At 49.3% G+C, this 23,545-nt stretch overlaps 1 long non-coding RNA gene across 1 annotated transcript in view; it reads right to left on the bottom strand.

Annotated features, from left to right (window-relative positions):
• Positions 1-6,747: 6,747 nt before the first annotated feature.
• The window catches only part of LOC132597757 (uncharacterized), a 52,150-nt gene continuing 35,352 nt past the window's right edge, over positions 6,748-23,545 (bottom strand). Inside the window, exons 4-6 of the long non-coding RNA XR_009565044.2 lie at positions 18,768-18,849; positions 17,468-17,692; positions 6,748-7,341 (exon numbers count right to left, since the gene is read on the bottom strand). This is a non-coding gene — a long non-coding RNA (uncharacterized lncRNA). The remainder of the gene's footprint in view (positions 7,342-17,467; positions 17,693-18,767; positions 18,850-23,545) is intronic.

Raw genomic sequence — 23,545 nt, 5'->3', positions numbered from 1 at the left:
CAGGGTTATATGCATGAAACTGAGGCCCAGAGAAGTTAAGTAATTTCCCTGAGGTTATCCAGCTAGTAGTGGCTAAGCCAAGATTTGAACCGAGACTACGTCCACTTCTGCCTCTGTGATCCCTTTGAGTCTGCTCTCAATGATGCAGTCAGTAAGCCCCTAATCATGTTTGAGTCCTTCAGTAACCTGCAAGACCCTGTGCAACCTGGTTCTCCCTTCTTCTCTGCCCCCTTCACTCCCCCTTCCTCACCACACAGTGTCCTCGTGGCTATTCCTCGAACAGGCCAGACCTCAGGGCCTCTGCACTTCCTCTTCCTTCTGCCTGGAATGCTCTCTGTGTGTCTGCTTGCCTTGCTCCTCCACTGCTTTTATGTCTTGGCTCAAATATCACCTTCCCAGGAAGGACCCTGAACCTTCTACTTAAAATTGCAACTCTTCCCAATACTTCCTATTTCTCTGCCCTGCTTGATTTTTCTACATAGCCCTTAGTATTGCCTTCTGACATATTATACAATCTGGTTATTATAGTATTTGTTATCTTTCTCTTCCCACTAGAATGGAAACTTCATGAAGACAAGGATTGTTGTCTGTTTTATTCATTGCAGTATCCCTAGTACACAGAACAGTGCCTGGCACAGGGTGGTCACAATAAATATTTCTGAACGAATGAAAGTATTCTCACAGCTCTGTACCTTTGTCCAGGTTGTTCCACCTCCTTGGAATGCCTTTTCCCCATGGTGCCCCCCAAATTCCTAAGTGCCCTCTCTGTGACCACCTCCAATTGCACTTCTGTCAGGAAGCCTTGAGCCAGGCTCCCCCAGATGCTCGCAGCCCAGGAAGCTGGTCCTATATCACCCACTACACGCACCGTCTGTACTGTGTGGTATGATCCCTGCATTTGACTCATCACAAGTGGGGATGGGGATACTCTGCCAGAGGACAGACTGGTGCCCGACTCATCACTTGCTGTCAGAAGCCAAGCTCCCCTGCTGCCCAGCAGATTCAGATGAGACAAACCCCACAGAGCAGAGGTACCCAGGGGAGAGGATTCATCAGCACCGCCCCCCACCCCTTTACTGCAACTTGTGGTTCCAGACGTGCCTTTGCAGTTCTCTGGGACTTTGCTCCTCTGGTTTCTCCTCTGACCCCTGGGACCTTTGACTCTTCACTCCAAGTCCAAATCTTCAAACTATTCTGTACCTCTCTCCAACCTGACCCTTACCTTCCCACCAATCTAGGTCCAGCTCAGCTCTGGGCCCAGAGTCTAGGTTCACCATGTTCAGCCCTAGAAGTTGTACACTGCCCAATTTAAAGGGGGCATTCATATTGTAGTCTATGTAAATACCACTCCCTGGAGCTTGTGCAATGCCAAATAGCACAACCAGCCTAACAGACCTGCTGGACCCCCACTCATAGTAACTCCTTGGGTAACATCTCCACTGAGACAGCAGTCTTTGGGCCTTTCTGGGGGCCACGCCCTGTTCTACTCGTGTCAGACTTTACCCACTCTGCTGACCACAACCTAGCTGAATTGTCTGAAGAGAGAGGAAGGTTTGAGAAAGAAGGATGCTCTGGTTCTGAGTCTCCCTTCCCTCCTGTGGGAGAGGCTAAGCCTGCAGAGGGGAATGAGGAATCCCAGCTGAGAGCAGCAGCCTCCACGGACTGGGAGTTGAACCAGTAGCTAACCAGTTTCTGGGCCCTATAAACCTGATGGAGAGACAAGAAGATCCGGTGCGCAGGTTACTTTGGGGATCATTCCTGGGCCAGCAACAGTAACCATTGCAGTCACTCCCATTTATGACTGTTAACCACACACCAGACAAGATGGAGGCTATCACGATGCTCGTTTTACAAACGAGCACATCAAGGCTATAGAGGTTTCATGACTTAGGCCCAACTCGTAGTTAAGTGGCAGAGTTAGGATTTGAACCCAGGACCATCTAGCACCACGTCCTACATTCTCAGCCACCCTGCCCTCCCTCCTGTAGCGCCTGTGGCCACTGAACACCTGGTTGGATAGGCATACACCCTCCACCCCCAGCACCCAGGTGCAGACGTGGATGTTAAACCGCGCCCAGTCCCGAGGTACTACCTGGGTAAAGCATGGCCAGTAGGTGGGTGGATTGGGTGGGGGCCATTTCCATGCACGTCTGAAGATCTGAGGAACAGGACATGGGAGGCTGGGCCTCTCTTCTCCTGACGGAAGCAAGCGCCTGAGTGGATTTCTAACTGAGCGGAAGTCAGGCTAAATCTGCTAGCTCCCAGGTGTTAGGTTGCTTCCCTTTTGGCTGGAAATTCGACTGTGGTTGATTTAAAATCCTGACACCTGTGTCCATCACCCCAGCCTCCACCATGATTACCGTCCCTTTAAAGTTCTAAATCCCTGTACTTGTGCAGTGTCCTTACCCTCTGATGGGCCGGACCTATGTGAGCAGGGAGATTGGGTTATTATGTAGAAGAGTTATAATAAGAAATATGACTGCAAAAGCCAAGTCAGTTGAAATTGGACTATAATTAAATGCTTAGAAAATTCTATGCTTGGCTCATTTTAAAATCAAGTGCTTCTTTGTAGCAATTTCCTTTCTTTAATTACAATTTCCTGTCTAGTTTGACATTTACAATGCAATCTTGGGGGACATGTTTGTGATTTATTATTCCTGCTCCTATCAGGATATCACTGTGCAGAAATGAGTTTATAAAATAAGAGCTCAAATTATTATGGCCTTTGACCAATAAAGCAGGCTCATAATTTCAGGCCTGAGAGAAGATTACCATTTTTGACAACCCAAGGCAGAAATAGTGGAGAGGGGGAGGGCACAGTTTAGGAATTCACTCTATGTTCAAAAACATTGCATCGTCTCCTCGGGGAAGGCCAGCTTTGGAGGCAGAAGAACATATTAATAACGCTTCAAATATATACAAGCCTTCGCGGCTTTGAAGAACTTTCACTGTCGTTGATTCATATCATCCTAGAGTTAGACAGGCAGGCATCATTATGCCCACCTGACAGAGGGGAGAATTGATGCTCAGAGAAGTTAAGTGACTTGCCCAAGGTCATAAAGCCTATAAGAGGGGTCTTAGAATCAGCACTGAAGTCCGACTTAGTGAGTCCTTTTCCCACAATATAATAGCTGACCTAAAGGCCTGAGAAGGGACCTGAGACACAGAAGATACCCTCAGTGCGCATCCAGGCAGAGAGTCCTTCTGCCCCAGTTTCAGGAGTTTTGACCAACCCCGAGAGCAGCACTGCCCATGACCCAAAGGAGGCCTCTGGGACTGTGGCCCCAGCTCATGAAAAAGGCGACATCATTTCCTTTTTTCTTTTTCCTTTCATCTCAGGGTTCTCCCTAGAAATTTGGGAGTACTTACTGGCCTGCATCACGTCTTTTTACCCTGGGCTGCAAAGTGAGACTTCCCAGCCCAGTGTATGAGGGTTTACCTTCATGTGCACATGTGGACTTTCAGTTGCTCAGCTACATGGTGCCCAGACATCTGCACTTGTTTGGGGGAGGGTGTTGTGTGAGCACCTGTGCACATATGTGCTGAGTATAGGAGGTATAAGGATGCTTGTACAGAGTGTGCCTTATTACCCAGGCCATTAGACATAATCTAAAGACCAGAAGGCCAGTGTGGAGGCACAAAGGGATGTGCCTCAAAATCACGAAGGACTCAGTTTCAGTCCCTCTGGGAAGGCCTTGAAGAGAACGGGAAACACAGAGAGAAGTTGGGTCCCCTGGGGGTTGTCTGTGGACCCTTCATCCTTCTATTCCTTAGAACTTCCTGCAGTGAAGGCTCCCATCAGCCTGGTCCCCAGCGGGGGGTGGGGGGTGACTTCTGACCAGGTGAAGAATGCCCACTGGCCCCTCTCTGAGTCTGGAGAGTCTCTGGGGAGTGAGCATCCCACTCCCTTCCAGAATGCCACCCGGCTCGGTGCCCTGATCAGGAAAGGGGCGACACCATCTTGGTGATGAGGACCACAGGAGGTGGGGCAGGCCTGGGAGTTGGTGATGAGTCTAGTTGTGGACACAGTGAGTTGGAGGCACAGGTGGGACATCCAAGGGGAGGTGTCCAGGCGGTTGCATGTGTGGGTCTGGAGCCTGGGGAGAAGCTCTGAGCTGGGCTTGTGGGTTTTTGCCCTGCCCCATTAACACCTCGCTGTGGTTTTCAGCCTCAGTGCCCCTCCCCAGCTTTGACCGTGGCTGTGCAGCCAGGATCGGGATAGATCAGCCTACCCCTAAGGTAGGCTGAGGCAGTCGAGCCGTGGCCATGGTGGCAGCGAACACCTGGCTGAAGTGGGGTTCGTGGAGCTGCTGGCCTGGGTTTGCTCATAAACAAGGCTTCTGGGCCAGGAGCAGGGGTTTCTGGGGCGCTGCCCCTCTGTGGATCCCCTTCTTCCCCTTTGTCTCACTTGAAAGGAGTCATTATGGGAGGTAAATCCCCGTCTCTGGCTTTTGGCCTCAGATTAAGTCTGTCCAGAGACTCATCTGTTGCCTGTGAAAATCCCTTTATTACTTCAAAACAATTTTAAAGCAGAATATATTAAGATTTTCGAAGAAAGAGAAAGAATCATATCCCTACACCAGGATGCTCGTTATGAAAGTCAAATGGACGGGCCAAGGCAATCCTCTTACACTGCCTCCCTCACGTCAAACTGGGAGATGGGGCGGGGGCTCGGGCCCACCCCTCTGAGTTCTGAGGAAACTTCTGACCCTTGTACAAAGTGCTGCTCTCCTGAAGGCCGTGGCAGGACTGGCATTGCCTGGGCCAATCTGCACTCGCTTCCCTCCCCAACGCATGTACACACTCACCTTCACACCAGCACACCCACAAGCATGTGTGCACGCACTGGTCCCTCCCTGTCTGCAGTTACTTCTTTGAATCAGGGAGGAAGCCTGGAAGGCTATTTGATCTCTGCTGTTCAAAGGAGAAAATGAAAGCTCAGATGGCGGAAGTGACCCTTCCAAGGTCAAGCAGGACCAGATCTGAAGTCTTCTTCTTCCACGGGCAGGACTCTCCGCTTAGAACTTCCCAGACCTCCAAGCGTAGGTTTGTGGCTCCTCCCAGGTTCCTGACTCCGTGAGGAAGGCCAACCTGGGCCCAGGTGATCCTGGGTCCCTAGCTCCTCCCTTGTTGAGTCTGCGAGGCCTCCGGTCCTCTCCTGCCCAAAGAGACAGAGAATTAGGCCAAGCTAATGCTGCTGCCCTAACCCCACCCCGTCCCTCTCCTGAACCAGCCCCTTCAGGCCCCAGCACCAAACTGGGACAAAGGCCTGTACAGGAGGAGATGGTTTCCAGAACCCATGGAAATCCATCCACCCGTGCATCCGTCCTTCCATCCACCCAACAAGTTCAGCTACACCGCAGCTGCAGCAGAGAGTAAGGCAGCCACAGTTCTGCCCTCAAGCTGCTCGCAGATCTGTGAGAGGACAGGAAAATAGTCATTGCAACCCAGCGTGTTAAGCATTGTGACCGGAAAAGTACAGGGAGCTGCGGGGTGGGGGTGGGGGGGCCGAGGCACAGGCATGTCACTTATCCAGCCTCCTGAGCCATGACAGATGGAAGAGCTAGCCACACGTTCTCAGGGAGGAGGGAGGTTGGACAGTGTATGACCAAGTTCTTTCCAGATGTTTTTTGGGAGCAAAGGTAGGGGGTGGGGGTGGGGACTGGGGCCCAGGACTGCCTCTGTGGAGTGCCACGGAGTTACTAGGAAGCCCTCGCCTGGCCTCACCCAGAGTCTACCGACGCCGATTCCACAGAACATCCACTGTAATTCCTCCATTGCACATTCATCAGTAGGGGGCCCTTCTCTAAGAACCGCTTAAATACAACTAACACTTCAAAGATGCCTGCCACACCTTATACTAAATGCTTTAGGGATATCATCTCCCTTGGAGGTAACGGAGCAGGTGCAAATTGCTCTGCGATGCTCAGGATACAAGCAACGGAACTTTATCTTATTTTTCTAACACAAATTAAATCTGGTGCCGGCCCAAGCTCACCAATGTTCGTGAGAGATCCAATGCCAATCATTTGTAGTGTGCTTTCTCTTCCTCTTCTTTTTTTTTTTCGGTACGCGGGCCTCTCACTGTTGTGGCCTCTCCCGTTGCGGAGCACAGGCTCCGGACGCGCAGGCTCAGCGGCCATGGCTCCTCCTGTCTGAGGCTCATAAGTTGGCCTAGTGTTCTGGGATCCCCTTTGGTCACCCAAGGTCTTGGTTGTCAACAAGCCCAGCACTGTGTGTCCTTCTCACTGGCCACTGGGAAGGGTCCGGCAGCCTGCTGTCCCTTCACTCTCCTACCAAAGCCCTGCCAGTCCCTTGATCGCCTGCAGGCGGACCCAGCTCTGTGACAATTCAGAAATTGTGCATTCACTGGGAAGATTAGGCCTGATTAAGAAATTCATGCTAACGAACTGTGCTTAATTGGATTTGGGGAAGGACACAAAATGGGCTGCTTGACATTCCAGGGTCCTCAGCACAGTCCTGGGGCCTCCCTGGTTCCTCCCGGCAAGGCTGACCATATCAGCCGCCCTTCTCCCCGAGTGCCACAGCCTTCGGCCTCTTAGCCTAGTAACCGGGAAGTTATCTGCCTAATCAGACTAATTAGCACTGGGGACACAAAGTCATAATCTACAAAGAATGCAAATGCCAGTTTTACAAAATGAAAACGCCATATGTGCAGTAATTAGCAAACCACGGGCACATTTTATAAATCATATTTATTAGTTTGTAAACAAATCAAGCTCTAAATGCAATGAAAGATGCCATTAAATGTGACTGCAGCAGTGGCAGTGCTGAGCAGGCCTCAATGGGGGGGACTGGGGGTACAGAGTAGAAACTGACCCAGGGCCCCTGCCTGGGAACCCACCAACCTCCCTCTAATCTCCCTTCCAGCCCAGCAGCCTTGGTGTGGGAGGCAGGGGTCTGTGCCCTGGCTAGCCAAGATCCATGGACCACCTGTCTTCCTACCAAAGCCCCCTGGTGGGCTGCCCACCTGCCCAGTATCCCATGACCCTGGGCTGGTTACTCAGACTAGGGCTCAAACAAATGATTGTTCCTACCATGACAACAGACGGCAGAGCCCCAGCTCAGCACCAGACCCCTCTTCCCTTGATTTTGGAACCATAGGCCTCTTTGTCTACTTACACACCTCTGGGGCTTGAGGAAAAGTAGAGAAAACGTCTCAGCTGAAGGAACTTCATACGCTGACCAAGCTTGCCGCGTGCTTCTCAGCTTCTGCTGTCCTTGGAGAAGAGCTTGAGGGAAGGAGGATTTTCCCAGGTTGGTCCTCTCCTGGGTTGTACTAATGTGTTCTCCTGTTCATCCAGCTGAGGTCCTGCCTATCTGGAACTCAAAGGGTTGAAATAGAAATATAAGGGTAAGTTTAAGCTTCCCGGGTACTCCAGATCATGAGAAAGGGTCCCAGTGTGGATTGTGGTAGCCATGATTTTGTTCTGGTCAGTGTATCATCCCATCTCCCTTCCTTGGTGAACTGTTCCTTCTTGCCTTGGGGAAAAAAACCTCTTTCTGCCCCATATGACTATGATAAGGCTTTCAGTCCAGGTGTCCGGCACCACCTCCACCACAAGGTGGGCATGTGATCTAAGTTATTGCACTGCATGCCCTGTACCCAGTGACACAAGTTGGACCCATCACTCTCTTTATCCAGATTTTCTGAATAGAGAGAGAGGGATTGTCAACTTCAGAATTACATAGGTGGTTCACACTTTAATGGTCTGATCTGGTCTATACAAGGAGCAATGACAATCGATTATATAAAGAGAAAACCAAAAGCTCATAGGCATATATATATATATATATATATATATATATATATATATATATTAGATTGCATGTAGAAAGATAGGATAGATATCTAATGCATATATATATTATGCAATTGAGAAACATGGAATTAGATTGAAGAGCTCTAACATGCATCTAATAAAGGTTATCTAATAAGAGAATGAAAGAAATAGTAGAGAAGCAATATTTAAAAAGATAATTGTCAAAAATTTTCCAAAATTGAAGAAAGATGTGAGTTTTCAGATTAAAAAATCTACCCAGTGTACTGAGTTGGAAAAATAAAAATAGATCCACATTCAGACACATCATGTGCAACTTCAGAACATCAAGGTAAAAAGATCATTTTAAAAGCTATCAGAAGAAAGAAACAGATTATTACAAAAATCAGATTAGATCAACAGCAGGTTCGTCTTCAGTGACCCATGAGAGAAGAAAATGAAATAATATCTTCACGATACTGGAGAAAAAATGACAATCAATCTAGAATTTTATACCCTGTTAATCTATCATCTAAGAGTGCAGGCAGAATAAACCCCCTTATAGACACGCAAAGACTAAGCTACTATGCCCCTACAGCTCCTCACTGAAATAAAGATGTCCCTTGAGTAAGAAGAGAAGTAAACATGAAGGTAAGGCAAATGGGGTGCAAGGGACCATGGATGACCACAGGAAGTGATTAAAACATGTTGGTAAATTCAATCAAGTGTTGACTATAAAAAATAACAATAACCATATTTTGTATATTTTTCAAAGGTTAAACTAAACCCCTAAACAAAGATAATGAAAAGGATGGGCATGTTCAATATAGCATTACATGGGGGGGAAAAAAAAAAAGGGGAAATCTCCAGGACCAGCAAAAGAGTGTATTTATTGCTAGGATGGTAAGCAGGAAGTGATACTGGATACAGGAAGTGGCATTTTAACACCCAAGTAGGGACAGGAGATTTAGCCTCCTGCCCATGAAAAGCCACAGAAACAGAATTAAGACCCCTTGCATACAGCTGAGGGCACTGAAAGTCTGCCATCTATATGAAGATGGAACTAGAGAAACTAAACTCATAAGTGTAGCAAGCAACAAGAAAACGTATTGTGTGTCTGGGGCAGTGGATGGGAGAGAAAAAAAGTCCACAAGAAGTTGCAGCCTTGGGAATGGGCCAGAAGCAGGTATGAAGTCCAAATGTACACTACCTGGGGGCCTAGGATCCACAAGCTGAGAGAATAAGATGGGTCTAGGGAACCGGCAACGAGAAGTATGAAGCTGGTTGGCAAGGAATATTATGACAAATACGGTACTCGAGACTCCATTAGAAGCACAACCCCTGCTAAAGCTCAGAGAAACAAAAGCTCAACGAAAAGTTACCAACCACGTGAGGAAAGGAGGCACCATGAGGGAGTATCAGGAGAAATCAGATTGTTCAAAGATTCCCAATCGTTCCAGAAGAAGAGAGTAGAAAGAATGGAGGCGGGCACCCTAGAAGAGAAAATGCCTAAGAATTTTCCACAATTGAAGAAAGAGCTGAGTCCTCAAATTGATTAAATACCTTAAATCCTGAGGACAAATTAAAAAAATCCACATCTAGATGCATTATGGGGAAACTTCAAAACATTAAATAACAGAGAAAAGCAACGAGAGACAGCAGAATTCCTAAAAAAGAACAACAGTTGGGCTGGCAGCAGACTTCTCAGAAGCCCAATTAATTCCAGAAGACCGTGGAATAACATCTTCAGAGCACTACAGAAAAATAACTGGCCACTTATAATTTATTTGGAGTAAAGGCAAAATAAAAGATATTAGAAAAAGTCAGAGAGTGTTTACAACGCACAATTCTCTCTGAACTAACAACTAAGGGGTGTAACTTAGAAGAAAATTGAGACCAAGAGGAAGGAACAATGAGCAAATAAATTAGAAAGCACGTTTGGTTAATTTAAATAAGCATTGACTACAGAAAATGACGACTAATCTTTAGAATGTGTTAAAAAACAAGGTAGAACTAAAATATTTTATAACAATAGCAAGAAGATGGGAGTGGGGATTGGAGTTAAAACATTTACAGATCTTTGTATTGTTGGAGGCAAATAAAGATATTGACTAAATTTAGACTTTTTAAAAAGATATAACATCCAAACCAGTAGAGAGAAGAAAACAGGTTATAAAAAGAACTCAGGGGCTTCCCTGGTGGCGCAGTGGTTGAGAGTCCGCCTGCCGATGCAGGGGACACGGGTTCGTGCCCCGGTCTGGGAGGATCCCACATGCCTTGGAGCGGCTGGGCCCGTGAGCCTCTGGCCGCTGAGCCTGCGCGTCCGGAGCCTGTGCTCCGCAACGGGAGAGGCCACAGCAGTGAGAGGCCCACGTACCGCCAAAAAAAAAAAAAGAACTCAGTAAATCCTATTGAATACAGGAAAGCAAAAAAAAAAAAAAGAAAAATACATGGTAAAAAATTTTAAAGACGGTATAAAATAGTCCAAGTTTATCAGTAATCACAACAAATTTAAATGAATTAAACCCACTTATTCTGAGATATTCTAAGGTAAGGTTTTAAAAATCTAGTCATAAGTTGTTTATAAGAGACATAATAACTAAAATATAATTTTGCAGAATGCTTGACAGTAAAAGGATAGAAGAATATATTGTAAATACTAACCAAAAGAAAGGAGACATGTTAATAGCAAGTAAAAGAGCTTTTAAGACAAAAAAGTTTTGAGATTTAAAGGAGGTGAATATTTACTGACAAGAGGAAAAATTCAGTAGAAATCTATATTGATGCTGTACCTGGTTGCTATTAATAACATAACCTTAAAGTGACAGAATTACGAGGAAAAATTGACAGTATATTAAGCAAAATTACATAGCAGAAATTGACAGAATTGTGGGAGAAACTGACAGACTTACGATCATAATGGGAAATTTTAACATTGCTTTTTCAGAAACTGATGGAACAGAAAAAATTAGTAAAAACATAAGCAGTTGAATACATATGATTGAACTACACAATTAACATTTGTTTAATAACATTAAACATTTGTTTAACATTTGTTTAAACCCCTGTGTCCAATAATTAAGGACTACACTTTATTTCAAGTATACATGGAACATTAACAAAATTGACTATATAATAGGCCACAAAGGATGTCTTAACAGACACTAAATATTTGATGTAATTAATGGCACATTCTATGACTCCAGTGCAATAAAATTAGAAAACAGTAAAAAAGATCTAAAAAATCTCATTCATTTTCTTCCTGTAGTGAACTATACTATGTGTGTAAAAGAGTATACATATGATATATAGAATTCAAGGAAATATAATAAAATGAATATCTGTGCAACCATCACTCAGATTTAAAAATATTATTTTTCCAGACTCTTTCTCTCCAGCTGCATTCTCTTCCTTCTTCCCAGGGATAACCACCATCCTGACGTTTAGGATAATAATTTTCTTGTTTTTTTCTTACTGTTTTACTACTTATGTATGCATCCTTAAATAATATTGATTAGGGACTTCCCTGGTGGTCCAGTGGTTAAGACTTCACCTTCCAATGCAGGGGGTGTGGGTTTGATCCCTGGTCAGGGAACTAAGGTCTCACATGCCTTGCGGCCAAAAAACCAAAACATAAAGCAGAAGCAACATTGTAACAAATTCAATAAAGACTTTAAAAATGGTCCACATCAAAAAAATCTTTAAAAAAAATATTGATTAGTTGTCTGGTTTTTATCTTTATACTAATTGAATCATACTGCCTACACTCTGCCTGGTGTCTATAACCATGTGCTGGGCAAAGGGATTATAGAGATGGCTTAGACATGGATCCTGCCATCAACATGATCACATCTGGTTGTGGGAATGGGTAATTATGACACAATATGAAGTAAGATACGGAAGCACACAGAAGGGGTATTATCATAATCAGAATGGGAAAAAGAGAGACTTCTTGGAGCTGTTGACATTTGAGATGAGTCTCAAAATGAATTGTCTTATTTTCCAAGACAAGGGGGGTGATAATTACTGACAGTTTTGAACACATAGTGTAAAGCAATTTTTGTAAATTTTGTAAAGTTTACAAAGTTTACAAAGTTTGTAAAGCAAACTAAGCCATTGTCTTAGTCAAGATTCAAACTAGGCCAAAAAAAAAACTGTTTTTAACTTACATAATGGAAAAGTCATGTGCAGTGGGTTCAGGCATGGCTGGATCCAGGAGCTTAACTGATTTCCAGGTTCTGATTCTCTCTATATCACTCAAATAGGCTTTCTTTATGTAATAGATCAGACAGTCCTCAAAAGCTCTAGACTCACTTACTTTCATCATAACATTATTAGTAGGAAGTATTTTCTTTCATAAGTTTCAGCCATGGTTCCCAGGGAGCATCGTAATAGGCCCTGCTTGGATCAAGTTCACTTCCTGCATTAATCACTGGGCCTAGAAGGATGGGGTATTGTTATCGTCCTAGATCACAGACCTAGATTGCCTACCCATCTTCATCCAAACCACACAGAACTGGTTCGGGTCTCAGAAGTGAGAAGAAATCTTAAGAAAGCAAAACCAACCAGAGTTCACGCCAAGTATGAGAAACGACAAGCTATTTGGTATGACTGGAGGGTGTGACGAAGAGGGACGTACTGGGGGAGATGCAGAATATGTGAACTATCAAGTTTTACTTTATCCTGAACACGATGGGAACTTTACAGTGATTGAAGGGATTGAAGCAGAGGGTGAGGAGTTCAAATGTTCATTTTGAAAGATCCCCCTGGGACCTGTGGGAGGGAGGGACTGAGAGCAAGGACTGTTATAATAATTCTGGTGAGGAGCCTGAAATGAGGTAGAGGAAAAGGAAACCTTGTGGGGCAGAGGGCAGAGAGTGATCAGATAGTAAACTAACAAAGAAGTAGAAACTGTAGGATGGGGTAGGAAAGGATGGGAAGACAAAGAAGAGAGAGGAGTCGAGGTGGCAGCCATGTTTCTCATCTGGGTACCAGGTGTCTGTGTCGGGGTGCTCATCACCCAGATGGGAAGCATGAGTGGGATCAGCCCAGTATTTTAAATGATGGCTGTATTTAAATAAGCTCCTGTCTCCAACTTCTTCAAGCCTAGTGCTGGGTACACACTAGTTTCCTGAGAAACCTTTATGGGTAGACAAATTGGAAGTTGCATTGAAAGGTAGGTGTTCACTGTGGCTTGTGCTTCAAGCTGTAGGTCTGCTTCAGGTCCCATTGCCAAGTGCTTGAGAGCCCCATTGAGGAGGGCTGGGGCTGAGCCAGCCTGTGTGTCTGTGGGAGATGACCTTCCTTCCCACTGACAGCCCCATCCGGGACAGCCAGGCCTCCAAGCCCATGCCTCCTGCTGGCGGGATCTGGGTAGGCTGCTCCGCCCCTGCTGCTTAACCTGGTGTGGGCAATGTCCCGACCCTAACCTGCTCCTCCTCTAGCTCCACCCTTCCCACCTCTGCCAAGCCTTTCAGAGGAAATCCTGGAGAGGCTGGAGTGACAGAAGCCATGTCCTAAGCCCAGCCAGAGAGGGTGTTTCAAGGAGGGACGTGACCACAGACAGGTGCTCTACCCCACCATGGACAGGGCTCTGCGAGGCCCTCCCTCCATTCACACCCACAATGCGCTACAAGGCAGACACTAGCACTGTCCCCAATGTACAGATGAGGAAACTGGAGGCCAGAGAGGCAAACGGGGTTGCCTGAGGCCCCTAGTTTGTAAGTGGGGGATCAAAGTGCAGGTCCAATCAGAATCTTGGGCGCTTCCGCCTACTCCTGCTGTCAGGAGGCAGGCAGCCTGGAGTGGTAGAGGCCGGGGTCTCTTGGGAGAAGAGGCTGAGCTCAGATTTTCCCGGGATCCAGGAGGAGTAGACCAGAAGCCCAGCTCTGCAGTGAGCATGGGGCCCCTCCCTCTTGGGCCTGGGTTCCTAGAGGCCCACGCAGAGGATGGTGACAGGCAGAAGGCTGGTAGCAGAGGAGGTGGCTGGGGGTGGGTTAACGCTGCTACCTTATGAAGGACATTTTTCAATTGAGCCAGTAACTGGAGGCTCTGAGAGTGTGTTCTATCTCAGCAGCTGTACAGTCGGAGGATATGAACTGGCTGTGAGAAAGCCATCAGGGGCTGGCTATTCCCAAACTCTTGGAAGGCACAGAGTTAGATTTAATAAAAGGGGAAAATGGAACATTTTCATTAGCACCAAATTTTCCATTTAATTTGGACTTCTGCAAAATAAGTGGCCTAATTACTGCCATCATTTGAGCGTCTCAGTAAGTTTTTCCTCTAAGAAGTTGCAGGCTCCGCATGGGCTCCATTCTCCAGGGCTTATTCTTGTACCACTGCCCCTCCCACCCCACTCCTGGAAGCAGGAAGGTTTCAGAGGCCTGAGGGGGGGCAGGGCAAGCCCCTGGAGGGGAGCACAAAGCTTTGGGTTCACCTGAGCTCACAGGGCCCTCCTCTGCCACCAGCGCCAGCAGCCAGTGGGAAAGCTGCCATTCTGGGGTCTGCAGACCCCCAACACTGGCCTAGACTGTGTCTGAGCCCTGACTGGAGTCTTGCCTGGGTGTCACCTCAGGCCTGGGAGTTTGCAGAGCTGCAGTGAGCTGACAGTATCTTCTTCCCCGTGGTCTAGCTTTTGCCTTTTTTGCTGCTCACCCCAGGCCTCCGTCCTTGGCCTATAAAGATGACTGCAGCCCAGCAGTCTCAGCCCACTTAACACTGACCCTGCCCATCATGGGGAGGTCAAGGAAGAGGAGGTAGCCTCAGTCCTGGGTCTCACAGCTCTGGTCGAGGACCCTTGAAGGCCCTCGCTATCCCCACCCCGTATCAAGCCTGGATGCCGAGGGCTGGAGCCACTCCTTCAGCTCCTTTCACCCCTCCCCCAACCCTCCCCCCAACAGGCCTTCGGCTTTTGCTTTTTTCTCTTCCCTCTGCGCTTGAAGAGAATCAGGGATTAAAGAAACAGAGCAAGAAATTGCCACGAACTAGCCTAGCAGAAGATCAGATAGAGTGATGGGGGGAAAGGACCCTCCCCTCCAAAGCAGCCTGGAACATCCAGGCCGAGGGGGGCCCCCCGAGAGAGGCAAGGTAAACCAGTGGGCAGGGTCTGGTCCTGGGTGTGCCCAGTGCCAGAGACCAGGGCACTTCCCTATCATCGCCAATTCCTCTTCTCTCCCAGAGAACCAGTCCCATTACCAGTCTCATTGCAGGGCCTCTGTCCTAAGCACAGCTCTTCAATGCTCCCCTTCCTGCCCAGGAAAGCAAAGCCCACTCTGGCCCCTCTCCAAGCCGAACCCAGCAGCCCCAAAACCTCTGAGGGCTCCCGCTCCTCATTTCCAGTGTCCAGGCCCGTGTCACCTCAGCACCCCAGTTCTGGCCCTCCCCTTCCAAGGGAGAGAGAGAGAGGCCACCCCAAGCCCCTTGTGGAAGAGCAGCTAGAGGCTGGTGGGGACACACCAAAAGCCACATCATAACTGGGATGTTGGCAGAACAAGGTGAGATGTTTGCTGGGGAGCTGCGGGTTCCCTTCAGACCCATGGCCCTTCCTACGGCGTGGGGGAGGGTCTTCTTATATTGGCAGTTCTTAAGCTAGACCCTTAGTAGGGGTGAGGGAGGACACAGAGGGGAGTCCCTATTCTCTACTGAGAACACTTTCTGTGGTTCCTACTCTCATGGAGCTCACAGGCCAGTGGAAAGAGGTAGGTGATATCCCCCCCCCCCCCCCCCGTTTACCATACATGAAGAGACTGGCCGATGTGTCCTGTGACCCAGCTGGGGCGTGGTAGAGTTGGGATTCCAACTGAAGGCCTTAAGGGCAAGGCCTATGTTTATTTGGTTGTTACTACTCAAAATTTAAATTTACACATAGCAAAGCGTGCAAGTGCAGCTCAATGGGTTTTCACATACGTGTGCACCGTGTAACCGTCACACGATTCAAGGTCTAGATTCCAGCATCCCAGAAGGCTTCTTCGTGCCCCCTTCCAGTCAGTACACTCCCACAAACGTCACCTCTATTCTGCATATCTTGGCACGTTTCTGTGAGCCAGAGGATCGATTGGCCCAGCAGGGCTCCCCGCTGGTGCCTATGACTCAGCTGTTGCTGGAAAGGTGGCATGACCCAGCCCCCGACTGACACATAGGAGGAAACCCTGGCACTCTGGGGAGTGAAAAGAGTTAATGATGTCAGGACGACAAGTATTAACAGGGACTGTCCCAGTCTCTCTCTTTACCCAGGCCTGCTGCCTCTCGGCCCTCAGGGAGAGCCCAGAGGCGCTGAGGCAAGGTTTCTGGTGGAGGCTGTGGAGGCCCTCACCTGTAGTAGGACCAGACCTGGCCCACCAACCCCTTCTGGGGGTCCACCAGCCTTGGGACTCAGCAAGAAGGGTGGTGGGAGTAGGTGCGGAGCCAAGACACCCCGGAGGCCTGGGAGAGGCTTCCTTTGCCTCTGGTGGCAGCCTGCTCACCTAGCTCTGCCGGGCCCAGGCTACCCTTTCCTTGAGGGTGGACCTCAGAGGTGGCTGGCAGGGACTGTGTCTGCCATCCACAGGATGGAGACGGTCAGGAGGCAAGTTTCCCCCAAGAGGCCTTCTGGTACCCCAGGGCTCCCCAGACCCACGACCACTCCACCCACCCAGCATCCACTGGCCAGGAAGGGACTGCCCAGGCAGATCCTCCTTGACCCCAGCCTGCCTCTTTATCTTTGAGCCAGGCCGGCCAGTGCAGTGTTAAAGCCGCTGGAGTGTCCAAGGAGACATAAAGAAAGTTTAGAGACTTTTAATTTGCCAGCACGGCCACTCCTGCCGGCCGGCCGGCAGGTTGAGCGTTTATGGAGAAGGGCAGCTGCAATAAAGGCTTATTGTTCCTCCCCTGAGCCACCGCTTGGTGACTCCTTTCTTAAGTGAGACAAAGGGAACCCAAGGCCCACTGGCCTCCCCAGGCTTGGGGGGCTGGACCCACAGTTAGCAAGCGTTCCCCACAGCCACCCCAGAGCCAGGTCTGGCGTGGAGGGCCCAACTCTGGCTCCATCTGGACTGCACTCACGGGAGAGGGCAAGCCGGGAGTGCTGACCATGGGATCCACACTCCAGTGGGGACTCCAGGGGACGTTAGAGCTCCGGGAGGCGGGACTCTGACAAGGAGGGGCCCCGAAGTCCCCCTGCAGGGGAGCTGCACAGCCAGCAGAGGAGCAGCTAATGGGACGCTGGGGACAAGCCTCATTTTCAAAGTCCTCCTGGGGGTAGGGGTGTTCCAGGAAAGGTTTCCACTGCCAGAGAGGCCACCACAGGAGAGAGTGAGCTCCCCACTGCAGGAGGTGTGTAAGCCGAGGCCAGAAGCCCACCTGCCAGGAGGGTGTCCAGAATGAAGGCTGAATTCCGCACAACGAGCTCACTTCCAATGCCCAAAAGCCCAGACTCAGGATCCCCAAGCGAGCCCTCTTGGCCAGGCAGGAATGGGGGGAGCAGAGGGGTGTGCTGACATTTCTAGAGATACTCTGAACCTGAGGCCACCACCTGGTGCTGCACACACTTGGGAGCCAGGTATCCCATACCCTTGGGGAATGGAGGCTGAAATGTGGCACCATGTCCCAGAGCACCCTTTACTCAAAGCAGCTGCTACCATAGCCCACAGGCAGCACTGCCCAGGCATCCGGAAGGGAGCCTGAATGGTTTCTGTCCTGCTTGCCCTCACCTGCCATGATGCCTGAGATCCGTGGGCACCCCGGTAGATAGTGATGATGGGAACATCCTTTCTTGCTGTCCATCGCCCCCTCTGGAGACTTGCCTTGCTTCACTGCCCAAAACGTTAATGGCTTTGGAGACGTGCAGACAGTAAGTTGCTTAAACAGTAGCATTTCAGACCACGATGTTGCTGGCAGGGGGTAGGGCCAGCATGTACAGTTGTGTAGGTTGTTCACTGCACAAGGGTAAAGGGAGAAAATGAGGGCTGGAATCCAGACTTTGCTCTGCTCACCAACCTGTGGGCCCTGCTTGGCCCACCCTTGCCTGGAGGAAGGGGAACCTTTCCTAATTTTAAGATACACAGAGACCCTGTAAAGGCTAGTGGAGACCCTGAATGTGTAGTCACCTGGTTCTTGAGGACTGGCCTTTCCTCTCCAGGGCACTCGGACCAAGGGTCACATTTCTGAGGCTTCTGTGATAGCCACAGGCTCAGCTCTAGTGCATCATGGGTGCATCCCCAGCACATGGTGCCTTTCCTGCATGCTGGGGTTGGCAGCAAGAACTGGTGCCTGTAACTTTCATGTCTGCACACAAGGCCTCAGCCCCAGTGACCTCGGGAGCTGCCACCTCAGGCCTCCCACCTCCCAATGCCACTTGTCCTTGGATAACTGGATTGGGGAAAGGGAATATTATTTACCAGTCGCTTAGACCTATTCCTCTCAGCCCGCCCCCATTCTCTGCCTTGCCAAAGAATGAAGATTGGGGATGAAATGAATTCGATAATAACCAATAAGGACCCCCAGAGAAAATAAAGCAGCTTTTATTAAACTTCTTCCAAGACCTTTTGTGTTGAGCCTCTGCAGGCTCTCTGGGTGCAGCCTTCGCAGGATTGGCTCTGTTCCTGCGGGCGAGGGGAGCCCCAAACCTGGCTCTCGTGGTCCCTCCTGCAAATGTCCAGCAATAACTCAGGCTCAGATCCCTCCCATGGCTGCCCTGAGTTGACTCCTATTTGAAAGGCAGTTAGAGCCACAGAAAAGACCCCGGCCATGCATTGCGGGGCTCTGAGGTTCTGGTGGAGTGGTCTTCCTCGGCCAGGCCAGGGCCCTGGGCAGCTGGTACCAACGGGTCCCAGCCCAGAGGCAACCGAGTTGAGGCTTGGGACCCGCTACCATTCATCCCCGGAGTCATCTCTCCAGGTTGAGTATGGCACGATTTAATGCTCCCATTCCTCCATTCCTGCTCTGCATGACAAATTGTTTTAATAAACATAAACCGGGTAATAATAAAGTCATAATAAGCCCGCGACTCACCTTATATCACTGCAGTTAAATCCTCCCATAAGCCGGCGCTGGTTACAATGACAATTACGGCCGGGCCAATCCACAGGCAGGCCTGCGTGCGGACAGATTTAATATCGTTTGTAAATATGATTAGTGGGCTGTCATGTTATTGCAGGCTGCTATTTACATTTCTCTCCGGGGTTATCCACTCCGCCAAATCAACATTAAGTAGTGGGCCTCTCTTTCCTCCTTAAATCATACATTCCCTCTGCCTGCGCCAATCCCGCTTAATGAAGAAAGGGAACCTGACGGCGGGAGCCGGGCAGGATGGAGCCTCGCCTCGGCATTCTTCCGAAGACAGATGGGCACGGGGAGCCCCGAGAAAGCTCCGCCCGGAAACTCCAGTGGGTGGATGGGCCGTGCTCGCCACGGCCCCCTCCCCTCTCACCGGCAGCCCCTGCCCCTCTCCCTGCCTGCTCGCTTATGAAAAATGTTCACATAATGAATGGTTGTTGTTTACAGAAGTAATTTCATGCTACATTTCCATTATTGCCTGGATTTGTTTGGCTTGGCACACTAGCCCATTGCCTACGATGAACTTTTAAGGAAATATTGCTCGTGCTTCCTGCTCTGCCGTTCCGCTTCTAATGGAAGCCGCTTGCATTTGAGACATATGTGACACTTCATAACTGTGTGCAAATAAGCATTCTTAAAGTGCTTGGCTCAATTAATAATTGTTGCGAAGTCCGGTCTGCTCCTGGTGCGCCAGAATCCACCCGACTGGGGCGCAAGTTTGGAGGCGAAAAATCTAAAATCGGGAGGGCGCAGGGGATGGGGAGGGCCAGGAGCCACAGCTGTGCTTTCCAGATCATCCTGTGTCACTGGAGACAACACAGGTGGGTTCCTCTCTGTCCCCAACATAGTTTAGGGCGGCCCTCTCGGCCAGAGAGGGGAGAAAGGTGAGGGTGGGGAGCCGCTTGGGAAGAATAAACCTCGAATATCATACGCCTCTGATGCCTTCTGTAAGACGGCATTCTAGACAGGATTTCATCTACTTGAGATGCCTAAGGTCACCGTTATATTTGAAAGTGGAATATCTAGATGCACTCAGAGGCTCTGAAGGCTGTTAGTCCTTGCGCAGAATGCCCCAGCGCCATGGTTTCTGAGCCCTGTGTGTACGGTGTGGATGTGTACGGTGTGGATGTGTACGGTGTGGATGTGTACGGTGTGTGTAGCCGCCAGGGTGTCTGTCCCTAGCATCTTCACTTCTTGTGCTACTCCTAATCTTTGGTGAGCTTGGAGACCAGGAAATCAACTTTGCAGCATGAAGACTAGAAAACCAAACTTTATACATTATTTGTAAAAGAAGAGGAAATAGATTTGGCTGACAGCGTGGAGACTCTCCTCAAAGTAAGAGTCAGGGCATGTGTTTTATTCAGAGCTCTTTGTTTCCTTCCCGATTCTCAGCTGAGTTGGAGCTGAGAAAGGGCCTGGATGGAGGCTAGGAGGAGCTCTATCCTGACACTGAAGCATGTTCATTAATTCATTCTACAAATACTTTATGTGTTAAGCTCCTGCTGTGGTCTGGGCACTGTTCTGGGCCCTGAAGGTCACAGAATCTCCTTCCTCCCCTGAGGAGATGATGCTTGAGCTGAGATAAACACACCCTCTCCTGGTGCCCACATGCAAATCCTTACAGACTCCATATGCATGCACACCTGTGTGTAGTTTCTTCTTCATTAATGACTCCTGAATGAAATCATTTCTCCTCATAATGGCCTATAATTGCCAGACTTTGTATAATGAATTTTATTATTTTAACAAAAAGAGATAAAGATATAGTCTTTTTTTTTTTTTGCTGTACGCGGGCCTCTCACTGTTGTGGCCTCTCCCGTTGCGGAGCACAGGCTCTGGACGTGCAGGCTCACGACCATGGCTCACGGGCCCAGCTGCTCCGCAGCATGTGGGATCTTCCCGGACCGGGGCACGAACCCATGTCCCCTGCATCAGCAGGCGGACTCTCTACCACTGCGCCACCAGGGAAGCCCTAGTCTTTACTTAATGTCAGGAGATTTAGGAAAAATTTTCATTCAAAAAGGTTAAAATGATAAAGTGGGTGCTTGTATGGTGACACATTCCACTATCTGGAAAATGTGGATGACATGAGTCAGGGTCGAGTGTGTGTGTGTGTGTGTGTGTGTGAGAGAGAGAGAGAGAGAGAGAGAGAGAGAGAGAGAGAGAGAGAGAGAAGGGAAGGCAGGGACGCGTATAGCTAAGGGCTAGGTGACAGGCCCCGGGTTCCCAGGTACCGTGAAACAAACCAGGGGCCCCAGAGCCATGTGTTCACCAGGCTTGTCAGCCTATACAGAGATTAGGGCTGGGACCATGGCCAGAGAAACGTCTCAGTCCCCAGCAGCACAGAGGAAGCGCGACATGTAATGAAAAGTAGTAGCCCAGCACTGAAAGTGGAAAACGGTATTGATTTTCCAGTGCTTGGTTGCTCAGGGGAGCTCATCAGGTACAACCTCCCAGGCGTCCACCACCCTAGAGGGGTCTGTGGCGCCCCCTGCCTGCCTTGCTTCTCCACTCCACAGAGGCCAGCTCCCCAGCCCAGCCTTTGCAAACCCCGTGAAATGCCTTGTCCTCTGTCCCAGGGGTTCAGCTCAGACAGTGGAAGGACAGGTGACAGTGCGCAGAAAAGGCCTGGGAGGACACAGCTCTCAGCTCTGGTATGTGTGACCAGAGGGCAGGCCACTGCCCACAGGCCAGGCTGCTGCCCTCCTTTAGATCCCTACCCTCACCAATCACTGTGGCGTCCAGGCACTCAGGTGAGCGCCCAGCATTGGAGCCTGTCCTTACACAGATCGAGAGCCATGTAAAGGAAAAGCAAGCTCTACCCTAGAGCGAGAAGCAAGGAATAGAGGCAGAAACTACAGCGAGTGGCCCTGGATACAAGGCCGATGCAGCCCCACAGGCTCACACCCATAAGCAGGGGTCACCAGCTGAGAAGGTGACATAGTGCAGCCGTTAAGAGTGGGCTGTTTGGAGTCATCCAGGCTTGGACTGGCATCCTGGCTCCTTCACTCGCCAAGTATGTGAACCCAGACAAATTATTTAACTTTCTTCAGCCTCAGTCGTCCCATCTACTGAGAATGGGGATTCTAGTCGTCTCCTTAAGGGTTTAACGTGAGGATACCATCAGATAAAGCAAGTAAAGCACCTGGCACGTGCTTGGCTCTAGTAGTGTTCCAGATTATTAGCTAAAACAACAGCAACGATAAATATCAAGGATTCAGGGTAGGGCTGAGGCTCACACCTGTTCCCCACCCTGCCTGGTTTTCGCTTCACCAGTGGTACCACCATCCCCTCATTGCCTGATGCAGAAACCTTGCAGTCATCCTAGACTCTTCCCTTGTACCCCAGGCTAATTAGTCACCCAGTCCTGCCCATTCCACTTTCTGGACACCCCTCCATTCTCGTGGCCTCCTCGCCCATCCAGGCCCCGTGATTTCTCTGCTGGATGACTGCGGTAGCTCCAGACGGGCCTCCCCAAATCCACTCTTGCCCTTTCCACTGCATTTGATGCCCAAAGTCTGAAGCAAATCAGGATTCCATCACACTCTGACTTTCTGTCTTCAGTGGCTCCTCTTTATTCTGTACTTGCTTACCTTCCCTTCTATCTCCCCCAGGGGGCCAGTGAGCTCCTCCAGGGAAGAACCCTTGGATTTTTAAGCACTGTAACCCCAGTGCCCATCCCAGTGCTTGGAATGAAACAGGCTCGTGGAATGATTGTTGAGTGAATACATGAATGTATACCTCCCCAGGCCCATCTCTACTGATGTTTAAAGTCAACACTTTGGACCAGCAACGGACCACTATGTGTTAGAGTCATGAAGCAGTGGCCTTTTGTGGGTGGGGTGGGCATTGAGGAGTAGGGTGATTGGGGCAGAGCTGCAGAGGTGGGAGAGGCAGAGGAAGAAGAAATAGTGCACAGGGGTGAGATCGTGAAGAGCCTGGGATATCTGGTAAGGGTTATGCACTTTACTTTGTAGGCAATGGGGGAGCCGTTGACAGTTTCAGGCAGTTCAAAGGCATGCTTTGATTCCTGTCTTAGAAAGGTTGCTCTGGATCGGGGGCATGTGGAGCAGAAACAGGAAGACCAGACAGGATCAGGGTGGTGATGGTAGTGGAGAATGGGAACCAGATTCAAGAGGCACTAAAGAGGTAAAATCAATAGACCTTGGTGACTTTGTATTTGAAGGAAAAGAGAAAGAGAAGTGGGGGGCCTAGTAGGAGAATTACCCGGCAGTTGTGTGATGGTTAGTGTCATTCACCAGGACGCTGAATACAGGAGGAAAGGGCAGTTTGGACCAGGGATTGTTGGGGGTAGAAAGTGATGGGATAAATTTTGAATGTGGGACATCACGTGAAGATGATGGAATCTCTTGGCTATGAGGGTCTGGAGCCCAGGAGACAGCTCAGTGCTTTAGACAGAGGTGAGGGGCCCTCAGTGTACAGTTCAACAGTGGAAGAAAGTCAGGGCCAGGCCAGATTGTAAGGAGGTGTGTTTAATGAGAGGAAAAGTCCTGGGGAACACTGACATCTAGGAGGTCACTGGAGGAAGAAGAGAGAGAAGGGAGTGAGGACGAGCAGCCAGAGAGGAAGGAAGGGTCAGGGAAGATGAGAGGAAAAGAATTCATGGAAGCGTGGTCAGCCGTGTGGCCCACAGAACCTTGACGAGAAGGGAGGAGGTTCATGATGCCTTGGGCGGGATGCCAGAGGGGATGAAATACTTAAAAAAATTTTTT

This window comes from Globicephala melas, chromosome 8 (assembly GCF_963455315.2).
Source record: "Globicephala melas chromosome 8, mGloMel1.2, whole genome shotgun sequence".
Taxonomy (NCBI): domain Eukaryota; kingdom Metazoa; phylum Chordata; class Mammalia; order Artiodactyla; family Delphinidae; genus Globicephala; species Globicephala melas.
The sequence above is the reverse complement of the archived record's forward strand: the minus strand, read 5'-3'. Positions and strand labels throughout refer to the sequence as shown.